General features: G+C 38.5%; 1 protein-coding gene across 1 annotated transcript in view; it reads right to left on the bottom strand.

Moving 5' to 3' along the window:
- Nucleotides 1-13,255, bottom strand: part of vav2 (vav 2 guanine nucleotide exchange factor) — a 210,795-nt gene that overhangs the window by 135,817 nt on the left and 61,723 nt on the right. The window lies entirely within an intron of this gene.

Genomic DNA, 13,255 nt, shown 5'->3' with positions numbered 1-13,255 from the left:
ATATTGAAAACTTCAATATATTCAATAGGTTTTATTAATCACGATTAATTACAGAATAATTGTGCGACTGATCGGTTATATTTTTTCATTGACTGACAACACATACATACACACACAATATTTATATATATGCACTATATGTATACATACACATTATATATACACACACTATATATATAGTAATTGTCTTAAATAGTCTTTTGTCTAGTATTGTAAATTAATGTCTCATTATGTCTCAATTACCTAGATGTGCTGCTATGATTAAAAACATATATAATCATAAATAATAATGAATAATGAATAATAGTTTAGTTATGTTAAATAATACTAACTAATACAATCTGCTACAAATACAAATTGTACTGTATTGAAAAGGTTTAAGTAAATAACACTAAGGCCAATTCACACCACATCGACAGACGCAGACCAATGCCGACAGTTACCAGATTATAGCACAACACTTCTCAGACATTGATTTACGATTCAGCATGTTCAATTGGCGAAAACAAGCTCCGAAAGACGGCAGCAGACTCCAATAGGGGTATCACACTGATCCGACAAAACCCGATGAAGTGTCTGTTGCCGTCTGTCAGTCCAGTGTGCAATGGCCTTACATTTTGGCACAGCCCTCAAAAAACCTGATTCTTCAATGGTCAAGGTGAGAAAACCCTTTTCATTTCATTAAAAACAAGTATTATAAAAAAGTATTATAAACAAGTAGAATCATTCCTGCACAGCATATGTAAATTATGAGCAACTAAAAGCCAAGAGAGCCCAGAGAGATGAGATCAGAGAAAGAAATTCATGTCTACAGGTCTTGGTGTCTCCACAGATTTCATCAGTTTTCACCTCTAAGCCCACTGAAAGCATCACTCTGGCTGTGAGAGGTTCTGCCTGAGAGTGGTGTGCAACAGAGATTTTAGAGTGGTCCTCTGGCCAACTCAAAGATCACATGGTCATCCAACACCGTTGGCAAGGCCATAGAGGAGAGAAATGGAAATGAATGGTGTATGGATGCTGTCTCAGAGGAGAGCTCTTCAGAAATTACTTGCTAGAATGGAGATATAAGAAAAAAGTCTATCTAGAGAATGTAGTGACCCTTTTAACACAATGACTCCAGCCCCTAGATGTTAAAAAAATTATTCTCTTTGCTGAAAGAAGAACATGTTTAGAAAAATGTGTGGTTTGGAAATGTCAAATGTTTCTTTAAAGATTCCACCCTCAGGTGGCATTAACGTTGAGTGACAGAACCAAGCAGCTGACAGAGCTGTTTGAATCATCACAGATGAGGTACTCAGCCAAGTGCTCACATCCTCCACACAAGGCAGCTCAGCACTTTCCAGACCTCATCCAGGGTTGACCTTCAGCAGGTGCACGGGGTCTGCAACCCAGGCTGCTCCCCAGGAGGAGCCTGTAGATTATGTGGCATAAGTGGCTGAGATCTGGCAGCTGCAATCAAACTGCATAATGAATCGGTTTCTTATGCCAGCATTAATAGCAGAGAAGTACATGTTTTTGAGCAGACGCCTGTGCAAACACATAAGGGCTGGCGTCTGGGTCAAACAATGCACGGTTTACACAATTTCCTCCTGTTCCACATGAGGCCAAATAAATAATCCTGGCTTTTTGGCAAGAGGCGGAACTAAGCGTGGGGGAGCACAATGACGGGACTCAAAGCAGATTCAAATAAATCCATCATGAATAGACTTAGGATTCATTTCACCTCCAAAAGGGATCCGAGAGAAATTTGGGGATATTGTGAGGGGATGGGTGATCCAATTGAAAAAGGACGTTAAACCTTACTGTACCTGAAAGCTTTCTGTTGCCTCTGGCAGCAGACATTTCTTTACTTTTTTCCCCCCAGTGTCTAAAAAAGTCGTAAAAACAAAAACAAGATGACCCTCACATCAAAGAGCTGAGTAATGCTACTGAAGTGAGGCCGTTATTGTTGTGCATTGGTAAAAACAGCTAGCTAAAAAAAAAAAAAAAAAACAGTAAGCTTTGAATAAGATTTTGATCTTTCTGGAGGGTTTCTTGGACGTTTGAACTTTCTCTCCTCCCGCGGTCCCAGAGAGTCAAGCAAGGATAGAGCCTGAGCGAAGACCGTCGCAGAGCTTGCATAACACCACTCGCAGTCGAAGGACTCGTCTGCCCACGAAGGTCAAAGAAGTGGGGAAATCTGAGAAAGGAGCATGCATCCTTTGAGCAGACAAGAACAAGATGAAGTGAATACATAAATATGTGGGACAGAGCATAGCATGCAATGTAAAAACAGAAAATAATGCATCCACAGCAGAATTTGAACTGGACTACATACTAATAATACAGTCCAGAAATTGGTTATTAAATCCCACACCACTTATCTAATTCCAAACCACCCACACAAGAAAGATGATCTTGGGGATGTGCTCACCAACCAGAACATGTTTGGCTGAAGGGTACTAACTTAATTAGGGCAAATCAAAAAGAAAACTACTTAAGAAATCGGAAGAAAAAAAAGAAAGTGTAAAAAGAAAGCAGATACACTAAGTAAGGTCTATAAGAGAGCAAATTTGCCATACCACAACACTATTTAGAACACATTGTGCAGATGAATGGAATTTTTAGAGGAAGCAAGTCTCCCTGAGCTCTTACTTAATGTGCAGCACAAAAGGGAGCCGTTCTCCAGTTAAAATAGCTAATGATCTTATTGATCAATACATTGTTCTTCAATGCACTTGCAAAATACCTAAACCAACCTGATTTGAGGTGAAGAAGCAACATCGTTATACTATATTACTGGTGATTTGACTAGGTCTGAGAATCAATACTCGATTCAACTTGATACTGATTCACAAGCTCTTAATTTGATTAAATTCTGATTTCAATTCAATTAATTTATTTCAGTTACAATGTCCAATTTTGCTTACACTGCTCTTAATGCTGTAGATTCTGTCAGGAATGTTTAACATTATTGTAAACAGTGCTATTTATTTAACAGATATAATAAATGGACACAAAACAAAATATTACACTATGTATTTATAAAATATCCCACCCATCCATCCTATAATTTACTGAAATATTCAATCACTCAGTGAAAGATTTGTTAGTTGTTGTTTGAATCAGAGTTTGAGTCTTTTTGAATAATTAATTTAAAGACTCAGAGGGTTCATTTGTACGCAGAACAGAAAAGAGTTTTTTATTCACACACAAAAAAAAAAAAAAATGAATGGAAAAATCTGTATATTTTGACCCAGCCTGATATTGAAATGTTAACTTGGCAAACAAATTTGAAAATTTCAGTCTTTGCTTATTCAAGCAGAAGAGGGCTGGAAAGACATCAGCTGCCCAAAGGCATTGTCAAGATGGCCATTTAGTGAACTAATTTTTGGGGTAATGTTTCGGTTTCATTTAGACAAAACCTTACAAAAATAATAATTTAATTATTACCAGATTCAGCTAAGACTCAAATAATAAGATTCAAATAATTTAAAAGCAAACAGTCTGGGCTGACCATCTGGACAGGGTGTTGGCGTCTGTATGCTTGACTAGGAATGGTATCACAAAGTAGTGACTGGCCTTAAGAGTCCTGTTAAGGGTTATTACATCCACAAAAGAGGGGGGAAAAGAATCATGACGTCGCGAAAAGAAACTGCAGTGCCGCTGGCTACACCAGCATTCTGACCGACAATAAGGCCCTCAAGCGGCACAATGGCCACCTGCCACTTTTCAATGGTCTTTGATGTTGCTCACACACTGTAAAAAGAGGCAGTCCGTTCATTCGCATGCTGAGGTAATTGAGAGTTCAGAGACAAACCGTCAGGCCCTCACTACTCAATACATTGGCATCAATGCACACAGACCTCCTTGGCCAAGACCACTCTCTTTGATGAAAGAGTAGGGAATCATAACATGTCCAAATCTAAAGCGGTGAAAGTAATCTTTTGTGTGGTTGTATCTGTGTTACAGTCTATATTTCCTTCTCTGGTACCACTGCTCTCTCTGTCTCCCTGTAATCTTCAACCAAAGAACAAAAAGAAATGAAAAAACAGTGTGACAAGAAAACAGCAGTAATCAAAAGTTAGCCTGCTAACAACCAAATATTCTAGATCTTTTTCAGTTGAAAATGGACAGAAAGAAATGAACAGAATGGAAAATCTACCATTCTGCCTTGCCACTCACAAAGTGAAGGTCTGCAGTCCAACACCTAGCTTCCTGTCAAAGCATAGGCCATGGATTCTGACAATAGCATAGATACCTCTTTTGATATTTTGCAGACATCAGATACGTTTCTGTGTTGATCTACAACAATGTGGAGGGATCTCACAAAAAATCCATACCACATTGGTTATCTGCCAATATTTGAGATTTTTTTTATGTATCGGTATGTCCATACTGTCTTTAAAAAAACATTAATACTTTAATAACACTGTTAATGTAATCTTTAGCAAATCTTAAAATGAATACCTATTTTTCATATTTTTTCAGCCATAACATAAAAATAATTATCAGCTTATCTTATCTGTCAGAATTATATATATCCATCTATATTCAAAATTCAAAGCTTAACAGATCATTAAAAAACAAACCAACAGCAACGACAACAAAAATCAAACAACACTAGTTTCCTCTGAGCTTGTGAAGCAATGCTGTTGACCTACAGGACTTGAGTATGCAGTTGAGAGAGTTAGTGAAGAGCCCTGTGGGACACAGGTGCTTACACGGTTCTTTGTGCCAGCTTTCACTAACACAGCATAGCAGTCATTGGTTATTATTGCTACCTTGCAGGGGCAAACCTACGGGTGAGAAATTAACAGTAATGTAGGAGGGTGGGACAAAGTTTAGCACCCACAGCATGAGGTCTCACACCACCTGGCAGGGCATCTTCAAGATTCAATAAGTCAAAAAGAGAAGACATTTATCATCCATATCAAATTACCCAGTGCTATGAAGAGAAAAGCTTGAGAGAAACCTCAAAAATTCCCCCGAACAGAGCACAGTTGTAACCTATCTGATGTAGCACTGTGAATTATACAAATCAAATGAAAAATAATGCTGCAATACAAAACTAGTATAAAATATCATACTGTATATAGTTTAAGTATATTGCAAAAATGTATACATGTTCATATACAAGCCAATAAAGTGCAACAGTCAGATTGCAGAAGTAAAAATCACATTCATTTTCTCCATCCACAGAGGAATTGATTTTTATGTGCCTGCAGTCAAACGGCAAACACAGGCGATCCACACTACAATCCAGAAGGAGGCGTGATCGGTAATGCAATGCTGTTTGCTAACCACCACAAAATAAAATAAAAAGAGCAGAAGAGGAGACTATCAATGCACCAACCCAAGGAATGGCGAGTAGTGCGCACACGCTGAATGCATCTTTCTGCACTCACGGACAAAGGGGTATACTTTGAAAGGCTCGTGCACTCAACTGTCAGCGAAACAGAGCAGAACGCGGAAAATGAAGAAGGCTACCTATACCCAGGCCTTAACACTACTGATAATGTGGACAAACTGATCTAACTGAAGAATTCTTTTTAAACAGAATAAATCTTGGATAGCTTTTAAGGGGTGCATACTGACCTTACAGTTATTCACAAAATGCGATACATTGGTCCAAAGGCACAGTTTTCATATACATTTTTTTTATTTATCTTGTATTTTCACATCTCAAGATGTTTTTTTAGTTCTGTAGTGCCTTTTATTTAGCATCAGCCCTAGGCCAAAATAACTGAAACAATCCTTGTTATTATTTATTTTGTAGTATCTGAGTCTTTTGTTTGACATCAGCCACAGCCATAAAAATATGGCCTATGGGATACTATGTTTGCAGTTTAAATTCAATGCACGATACGACACAATATGAAAGGGTTTTTATTTTATTATAATGAAGTTATCAGTTGGCAAATATTACCTGGCTGTACGTGGGCTGCTAGCATTGTGGATTTGTTGCTTTTTCCTGTTGTCTTTTGTCTTTAATTTTTAAATATTTTTTGCTTCACAACAAAGTTTATAATGATGTGATTCAGATCATAGCTGGTTGGCTTGGTACATGGCTTTCAACTCTTTAAGAATGTTTTTTTTTTTAATCCTTATGGGAAAAAAGAATGAGAAAAACACTTTCGGAACTACAGCCGTTGAAAAAGTGGGTGAGCACTGTTGCACTATACTTGTTTTAAAGTGTAGGACTTCACGAAGTCACAATGCTTTATGGGATTGCGTGGTTGCTGTTGAACTCTTATGGTGTGATAAAGTAAAAAGAAACATTGAAAACAAAAAACAAAAAAAGACGGAGAAATTCATGGTAAACCCCACACTGACAATGTCAGATTACGAGGCACTATGATGACTCCTGCAAAAATGAGCCCAGGCTTCTATCTTCTTCCTATATTAAACATGCAAAGGAGTAATAGATGTACATGTAATGCATTAGTTCCAATTTACATATCACAAGTCTTTGATAGGGAATATGAGAGCACATTAGATCCACTTGTGGTCGACTTTTATGGCTTTTAGTAGCCTGAAACCCAGAGTGGCACAGCAGGCTTTATGCAGCAGAGTTCCTGATTAGTTCGACTGCAAGAGGGAAAGAGAGAGAGTGAGAAGCAGACAGTGCCTTTTAATGGGCACCAGAGGATGTACACCCACTGACATTTACAAAAGTTGATTATTTTAACTTCTAGGGTTGCTATGATAGTGTTTCACCAAAGAGAACGTTAAAAGCTAACTCCTAAATGGTCAGATTCATCGCTATGTATTTGTTATTTTGCCTACAAATCAGGACTTGCCTTAGCATATGTTTGGTTGGATTAAGTGAATTAGATGAAGCACCATATGATCAGACACTTTTCATGACCTTGAAACTGCTCAGCCTATCACAGCTTGAATCATGATGAATCTTTTGTTGATTTAGTACCAACATCAGATAAGTCTAAAGTGCATTTTCTCCTGACCTCTGAGACTTTAATACATAGCATCCCGAGCTCTGAAATCCCTCTGTGGTGGGGTCATTGCCAGGCTATTCACTGCCCAAGACATTTTTGAAAGATTAACATGGATCGCAGTGTTCCTGTTTACACCTTCGTTGGGCTTTAGGGCAGAGAGGTCAGCTTGAGCACAACTTATTACCCACATATACCTAGGCTTTAGAATCTCATACTTTGGAATTTATGGAGAAGGACAAATACGCTACATGCACTTTCAAGGTTTATCTATTCATGCTCATGAACTCAAAAAAATTGTACCTGTCTGTCAGAGGAACTCCTTTAGGTTTGCAGCAAACTAAAGGGCGAGAGAAACGGAGCAAGACAGAATGAGAAAGAAAAATAATGAGAGTGCTCTGCAAGCTGCTCACGGCTGGAGCTGAATGTGGAAGTACTTCCTGGAGGGAAGCTGCTCTTCCTGGATGACTCCTCTTTACTGCCATGGCACACCGGAGACACCCAAAGTGCTTTACGTAGACCAGCCAGCACATTAAAAACTCCCTCACTTTCCCTTTTCTCTCACTCTTTGCACCACATCTGACTACGTTTTGGACTCCGCGGCGAGACAATGTGCAGAGAATGTTGAAACAGAAACCCGGCAGAGGCCATTGTGCGGTTCTGCCACAGAGTTACACTCTCAAAGGGAAGACAAAAGAGCTGCAATTATTTCCACAATGTAGATTTTATTGTGCAGGGCGCTTTCAGTCTCTGCATGTAATGCGTTCAGCAGTTCATCACTTTCCTTCCTGCAGAATGAAATGCTGCTGCCTGTCATCACCTCCTGTCAGAGAACAAGATCACCAGAATAACAAAGAGCTGATTCTGGAAAAACAGTCTCGGCAGATTTATGAAATATTGCTCCCATTTTGCTTTTGTGCTGGAAACACAGCGGAGCTTATTACATGTGTGTAGCTCAGGTGCTGACTAAAATTGGATGTTGTACTTATTGTTGACATAATAGCTGACAGTAGAAAACAGATGTAGTCGGGGTAGTTCTGCCTTTACTGGAGAGAAAAAGACATGTGTGACATGCAACAGTTCCTGATTGTGTTCCTCTCTCTTCACAAATCCTCAATTAACAAATATAGCAAATGAAAAATAAAAATCAATAATAATCAAACATATATCATTTAAAAAAATATATATAAATTAAAAATTAAAGGTAAAATATAATACAAAAAATATATATAATGTTTCCAAACTTTTGACAGGTACTATATACGAATAAATATATATTGATCGCTGCCATATACATCAGGCGTTTATATCCAAACTATTAACCCAGTACTTTGTAATCATTTGAATTATTGTAAGACAGAAATAATGATACTGTGTGTCTGAAAATACTATTTGTGAAGCGGTTACATACCTATACATGTTAACTGCTCTCTCTGGATTAGAAGCAGAGGCAAAGCAGATTTTAATGTTTCGCTGTGATCGTACTTGTCAAAGATTTAATAGACACAGGCAAATCGTTGTCATTTTATTTAAGAATAAGACCGTGTCGATGTTTGATTCGAGATCGCAATCTTTTAACGATTAATCGTGCAGGTCTACTGATATCCTGAGATATATCTTTGGTAAACTTTAGCTAAACTCATGATGGGAATGTAAATTGTTACGAGAGAGAACAAAAGAATACCACAGTTGATTAGTATGGCTGTCAGTAGACGAATGATGGTTGACAACCACCTGTTTCAGCAGGTACCACAACGAGGTAAGAGCTAATGAGGCATTTTGAGGGAGAGAGAGGCAAGGGTCCAAAGTGAAGCAGGTACTTCCCTTCAATTATTCATAGCAGGAGAATTATCATCAAGAGTGAGGCGTTTTGAATGAATAATTGATTGTGTTAGCAGCTTTATGTTAAAACATGCAGCCTTGCTCCTGATGGACAGGAGTCACTGGGGAAAGGCATGTGACAGGGATACAGAGGCACATGTCACTTGTGTGAGGAGGAGAGCTCATTGCATTCACATTCACTTTAATGATCTAAGTTGGGCGGAATGGCTTCCCACAACAGTGGCAAACAGCCTATAAAATGTATTGTCTCAATATCATTTAATTCACAACAGGATACCTTTGGAGATGGAAGAGAAACTTTCAGAACCAGATTGATTTCCGAAAAAGCAATTTGCTACTGAAAGTACTTAGGGCTAATCCCAAACTAAGCTGAAGCAGTTTGTCTAAAGAGAAAATGTTCACTGTTTAAACATATCAAATGGATGCAAAGGAATCATGTTCTTAGCTAGCAACAAAAACAACCTCCCTATACTTTTCTAAACATTTAACATCAGAAGACATGCACTTTAGCAGATGTTTCTTTTTTTCAATATGTATCAAACTTCTTTAGGTCAAGGGGCCACTGACCTCACCACTGATGAAAAATAAAAACAGGCCAGACCAACAAAACCTCAGCCAACTCTCGAATGTGTCAGTGCAGCCTCAACTTGGCTCCATGGCAAACTGCAGTTCAAACCACCGCAATAACCTTTACAGAGAGTCTATTCTTTAATGTCACCATTGTTCCTTAGCAACTTTGCTTTGTAACGCCCTATTTGAGCAGCGCTCTGCTGCAGTACAGAGTGCCTGGCAACCAGCTATTTTTGAGACAAGATTTACAGAGGAGAGGAGAGGAGAGGAGAGGAGAGGAGAGGAGAGGAGAGGAGAGGAGAGGAGAGGAGAGGAGAGGAGAGGAGAGGAGAGGAGAGGAGAGGAGAGGAGAGGAGAGGAGAGGAGAGGAGAGGAGAGGAGAGGAGAGGAGAGGAGAGGAGAGGAGAGGAGAGGAGAGGAGAGGAGAGGAGAGGAGAGGAGAGAAAAATTATGGACATGGTGAGAGCAAGTACAATAGGTCTCTGAATTGTAATTGTGCATTCAAAAGAAAAGTATTTGTTTGGTAGATTGTTTAAGCACAATACTGAGAAACAAAAGAGGGAACCTGCAGTAAGAATAGACAGAAAAGGGGAGGGGTAGTCAAAAAATAACTCAAAATAAATTTTCTGCACAAAAAGGGAAAGTGTAACTTTACATTTTTAGCCTTAAATGCTGATATTTTATATAATAAATCATTGTAATCTTTTTGCAGGTCAAATAAATAGCTCTTAAATTGTACAAAAAAGACAAAATGATTACATACAAATATTCTTTCAATTAAAATGATTTTATTCTGTATTTATATATGATATGATGATAAATTCTAAAAATGTTAACAAAAATCAGATTTTTCTTTACAGACCACAAAAAATTACTTGAAATATTTAACTGGAAAAAAAAAAAACCTCACTGAATCTGTGCAAAAAAAAAAACTCGCCCTTTGTTCTTATTTAATCTTATGGAAAAAATATTTACCTCCCAGAGGTCTCCAAAGGGCCCCAGTGGTGTCAATCAAGAAGCTATTTTACTGATCCTGCCCCCAGATGAACTGACTGTTAATTTAAAGCACGCCCACATGAGCCCACTGAGATGTCTTTGAATAAAGACGAGGTATAATTACTACAACACTAAACAAAAGAGAGCAGGTCAATAAGATTTTGTAGAACAGCCATGCCAGAACTGGCCTGTGTCAATTGAGTGAGATCTAGCGCCAAATAATCAAAACCGTCTTCAACCTGTCTGATTCACACATTACAAAATCACAAAGCTATTAATAGGCTGTGAACAGGTGGAGTGTCATCACGCTAATTGTCACAAAGATGTGAACCAAAATGATTGTGGTGTTCATTTAAATGATAACAACTGCATATTCAGATCCAATTAGGGAGGGAAAGACAGAAGCAGTTCGGCTTGAATGCCATATTAAAAGCAAAGCCAGGAGAGCATTGCGTTTATGAGTAATGATGAATATGGAACGTTAAGGAGAATCTGCGTCCATCTGTGATTGTCGTACGGATGCGTCCCATGGGCTGATGGGATAAAGGAGGGCACGAAACATCAGAGTGCTGACAGGAGCGCTGTGGCGAGTTTAGTAAGAGATGTGGGGGTGAACCATCTGTTTAAAAGGCCTAAAAGCAGTGAAATGGAGAAAGGGAAGAGAGGCAATTACCTAAAGCATCAGTAGGGACAGGTGTCTCCTTAGCTGCTCCACCCAGGTAAATTTAACGATGTGCTGATGAATAGAGAGCATGCAGATACGAAATATTCACACCAAACAGACAGATTTGTGCTCCCTTCTTAAACAAATCAGGAAACGAGTAATTCAATGCACTGTTAGGATTAGGAGGGATCAAGCATTAGAATGACAACACTAAAAACAGACAACACCACATATCGTCATTAGTGGTTGACTGATATATCAGCTGAAGTTTGGCATTTTTTAATTATCGGCGATAATTATTTTATTATTATATCAGCGATATTATTTTTTATTTGACGATGTGTTGGAAGCGGGACTTTTATTTTGATGGTGCTGAGAACGGCTGAGCACACAGCGCTCCCATTCTCCATCTACGGCCTCGGTTTAACAGTCTCATCTAATATGTTATTAGACAGAACTGTTAAACAAAGAAAGTAAATGATATACAAAAAAGTATTATAGCGTTAGCTTTTATATTATCAGTAATAAAAAGGCAAACACAATCTAATAATAATAAACTCTCTCACTCTAATGCTTCTAATTTACCGTCAGCATTCAGCAAATACGCATTTGTATCATTTAAACAAATATTTGAATATCTAATAAACATTTCATTTCTCAAACCTTGCAGACTTTGTCGAATCCAGCTGTGAGATCTTCTGAAGTGTGCATTTGCAGCTTAGCTTGCAAAAACACGTGTGTATTCTGTGCATCATGGTCGGTCTGTGCAAATTAAATGTGGACAGGAGCAGACTTAAGTTTTACTTGAGATGCACAATCGACAAACTTTAAACCCTTGATTTCAAACTTTATCCAGCTGGCCACTGTCATATTAATGTCATTTTTACTATGTGCTGTATGTAAAATTAGTGCTTCCTTGTCTTTATTTGAAAAAAATAATTTGATGCCCTCTTGGTTACAGTGTTTACTTCCTTTTATAATTTTTTTTTTTTTTTTACAATTTCTTTATTTGTGAGCATACTGTAATTGCATTCCAAAATTAAGAAGTTGCCATCTAAAGTATAAGGGGCAGTTCACATATCACGTCTTTTGCACGCTTATAATAGAGCTGGTCATATGACAAGAACCAACCAATCAGCTTCACCCTCTCCAGAACAACATTGAAAGCTCAGTCAACATGAACGATGGGGTGCACCCAAACACTATGTATTTTTTTTTCTCTTCTCTGTAAATAAATCTTTTAGCAGTGCTACAGTAAGCGTTTTTCGGAGGTGGAAATCCATTACTGAAACTTCCTCGGCGTTGTTCATGGTTGCATAGCAACGATAGACGCCACAGGAGCGCAAGCGCTTTGGAAAGAAGGAGACAGTGGCGCAGCCGCGCCTTTCACTTGTTTTTAGACGTGATATGTGAACTAAGTCTGTTTATTTTACAGATTTATTTTTTAATTCATTTTCAAATTTATTTCTAATTTAAGCAATATCAGCAATCAAAAAAATAAAATCTATATCAGTCGACAACAAATCGCCATCCCTAAAAAGGCGTCAACCACCCCACCAACTGCAAGGACACAAAGGACTGAGACTCTCCACTCCAATTAAAGACACCCTAAGCTTGACAGGCCAGGGAGATATATTACTGCCCGAGGTGAAAGTTCAACAATGTATGTGCTATTGAAAGATTAAAAATGCTTTCTATCCTTCAGCTCTAAAGCTCGAGAAGCTTTCGTTTCTCTTCATTTAAAAGGAGGTGGACGATTTGCATGTATGGCGCAATGACATCAAGCTGCCTACTTCAATATATTATAATGCGCTGCTTGCTCTTAATGGAGAATCAATGATGGGACAAGCCCGTCACCTTCGAGTCGAAGCAAACACAATTCACACATTGACATGTGGAGGGTGTATGTGATTGATTCCGACTGCTCGAGGGTTTTAATATTGTTTTCCGTGCACTCATTGACTCTCACTCACCGTCTTCCACATTATCCATTAAAGCTCACAGTCTGGCAAAGGCTTAATCTCACTGTCTAGGCCCCTCCCTTTGAGACTTCAAACCACTCTCTCCTTCTTGCCGTTCCTTTCTTTTCTGACTGCACACACTGGAAATGTCCAGACACGCTTGCTGAGCGGTAGTTAACCGGAACCAAACGTTTCAATGGTCGAACAAGTGCTTTGCACCTGTAAATACTCCATGAAGTCCAAACAATTCATGCAACTCAAATGATCAATATTAAGAGGTTTGTCTT

The sequence above is a fragment of the Scardinius erythrophthalmus genome (assembly GCF_964197995.2).
Source record: "Scardinius erythrophthalmus genome assembly, chromosome: 17".
NCBI lineage: Eukaryota > Metazoa > Chordata > Actinopteri > Cypriniformes > Leuciscidae > Scardinius > Scardinius erythrophthalmus.
Note: the sequence above shows the minus strand (reverse complement) of the source record. Positions and strands in the feature narration are given on the sequence as shown.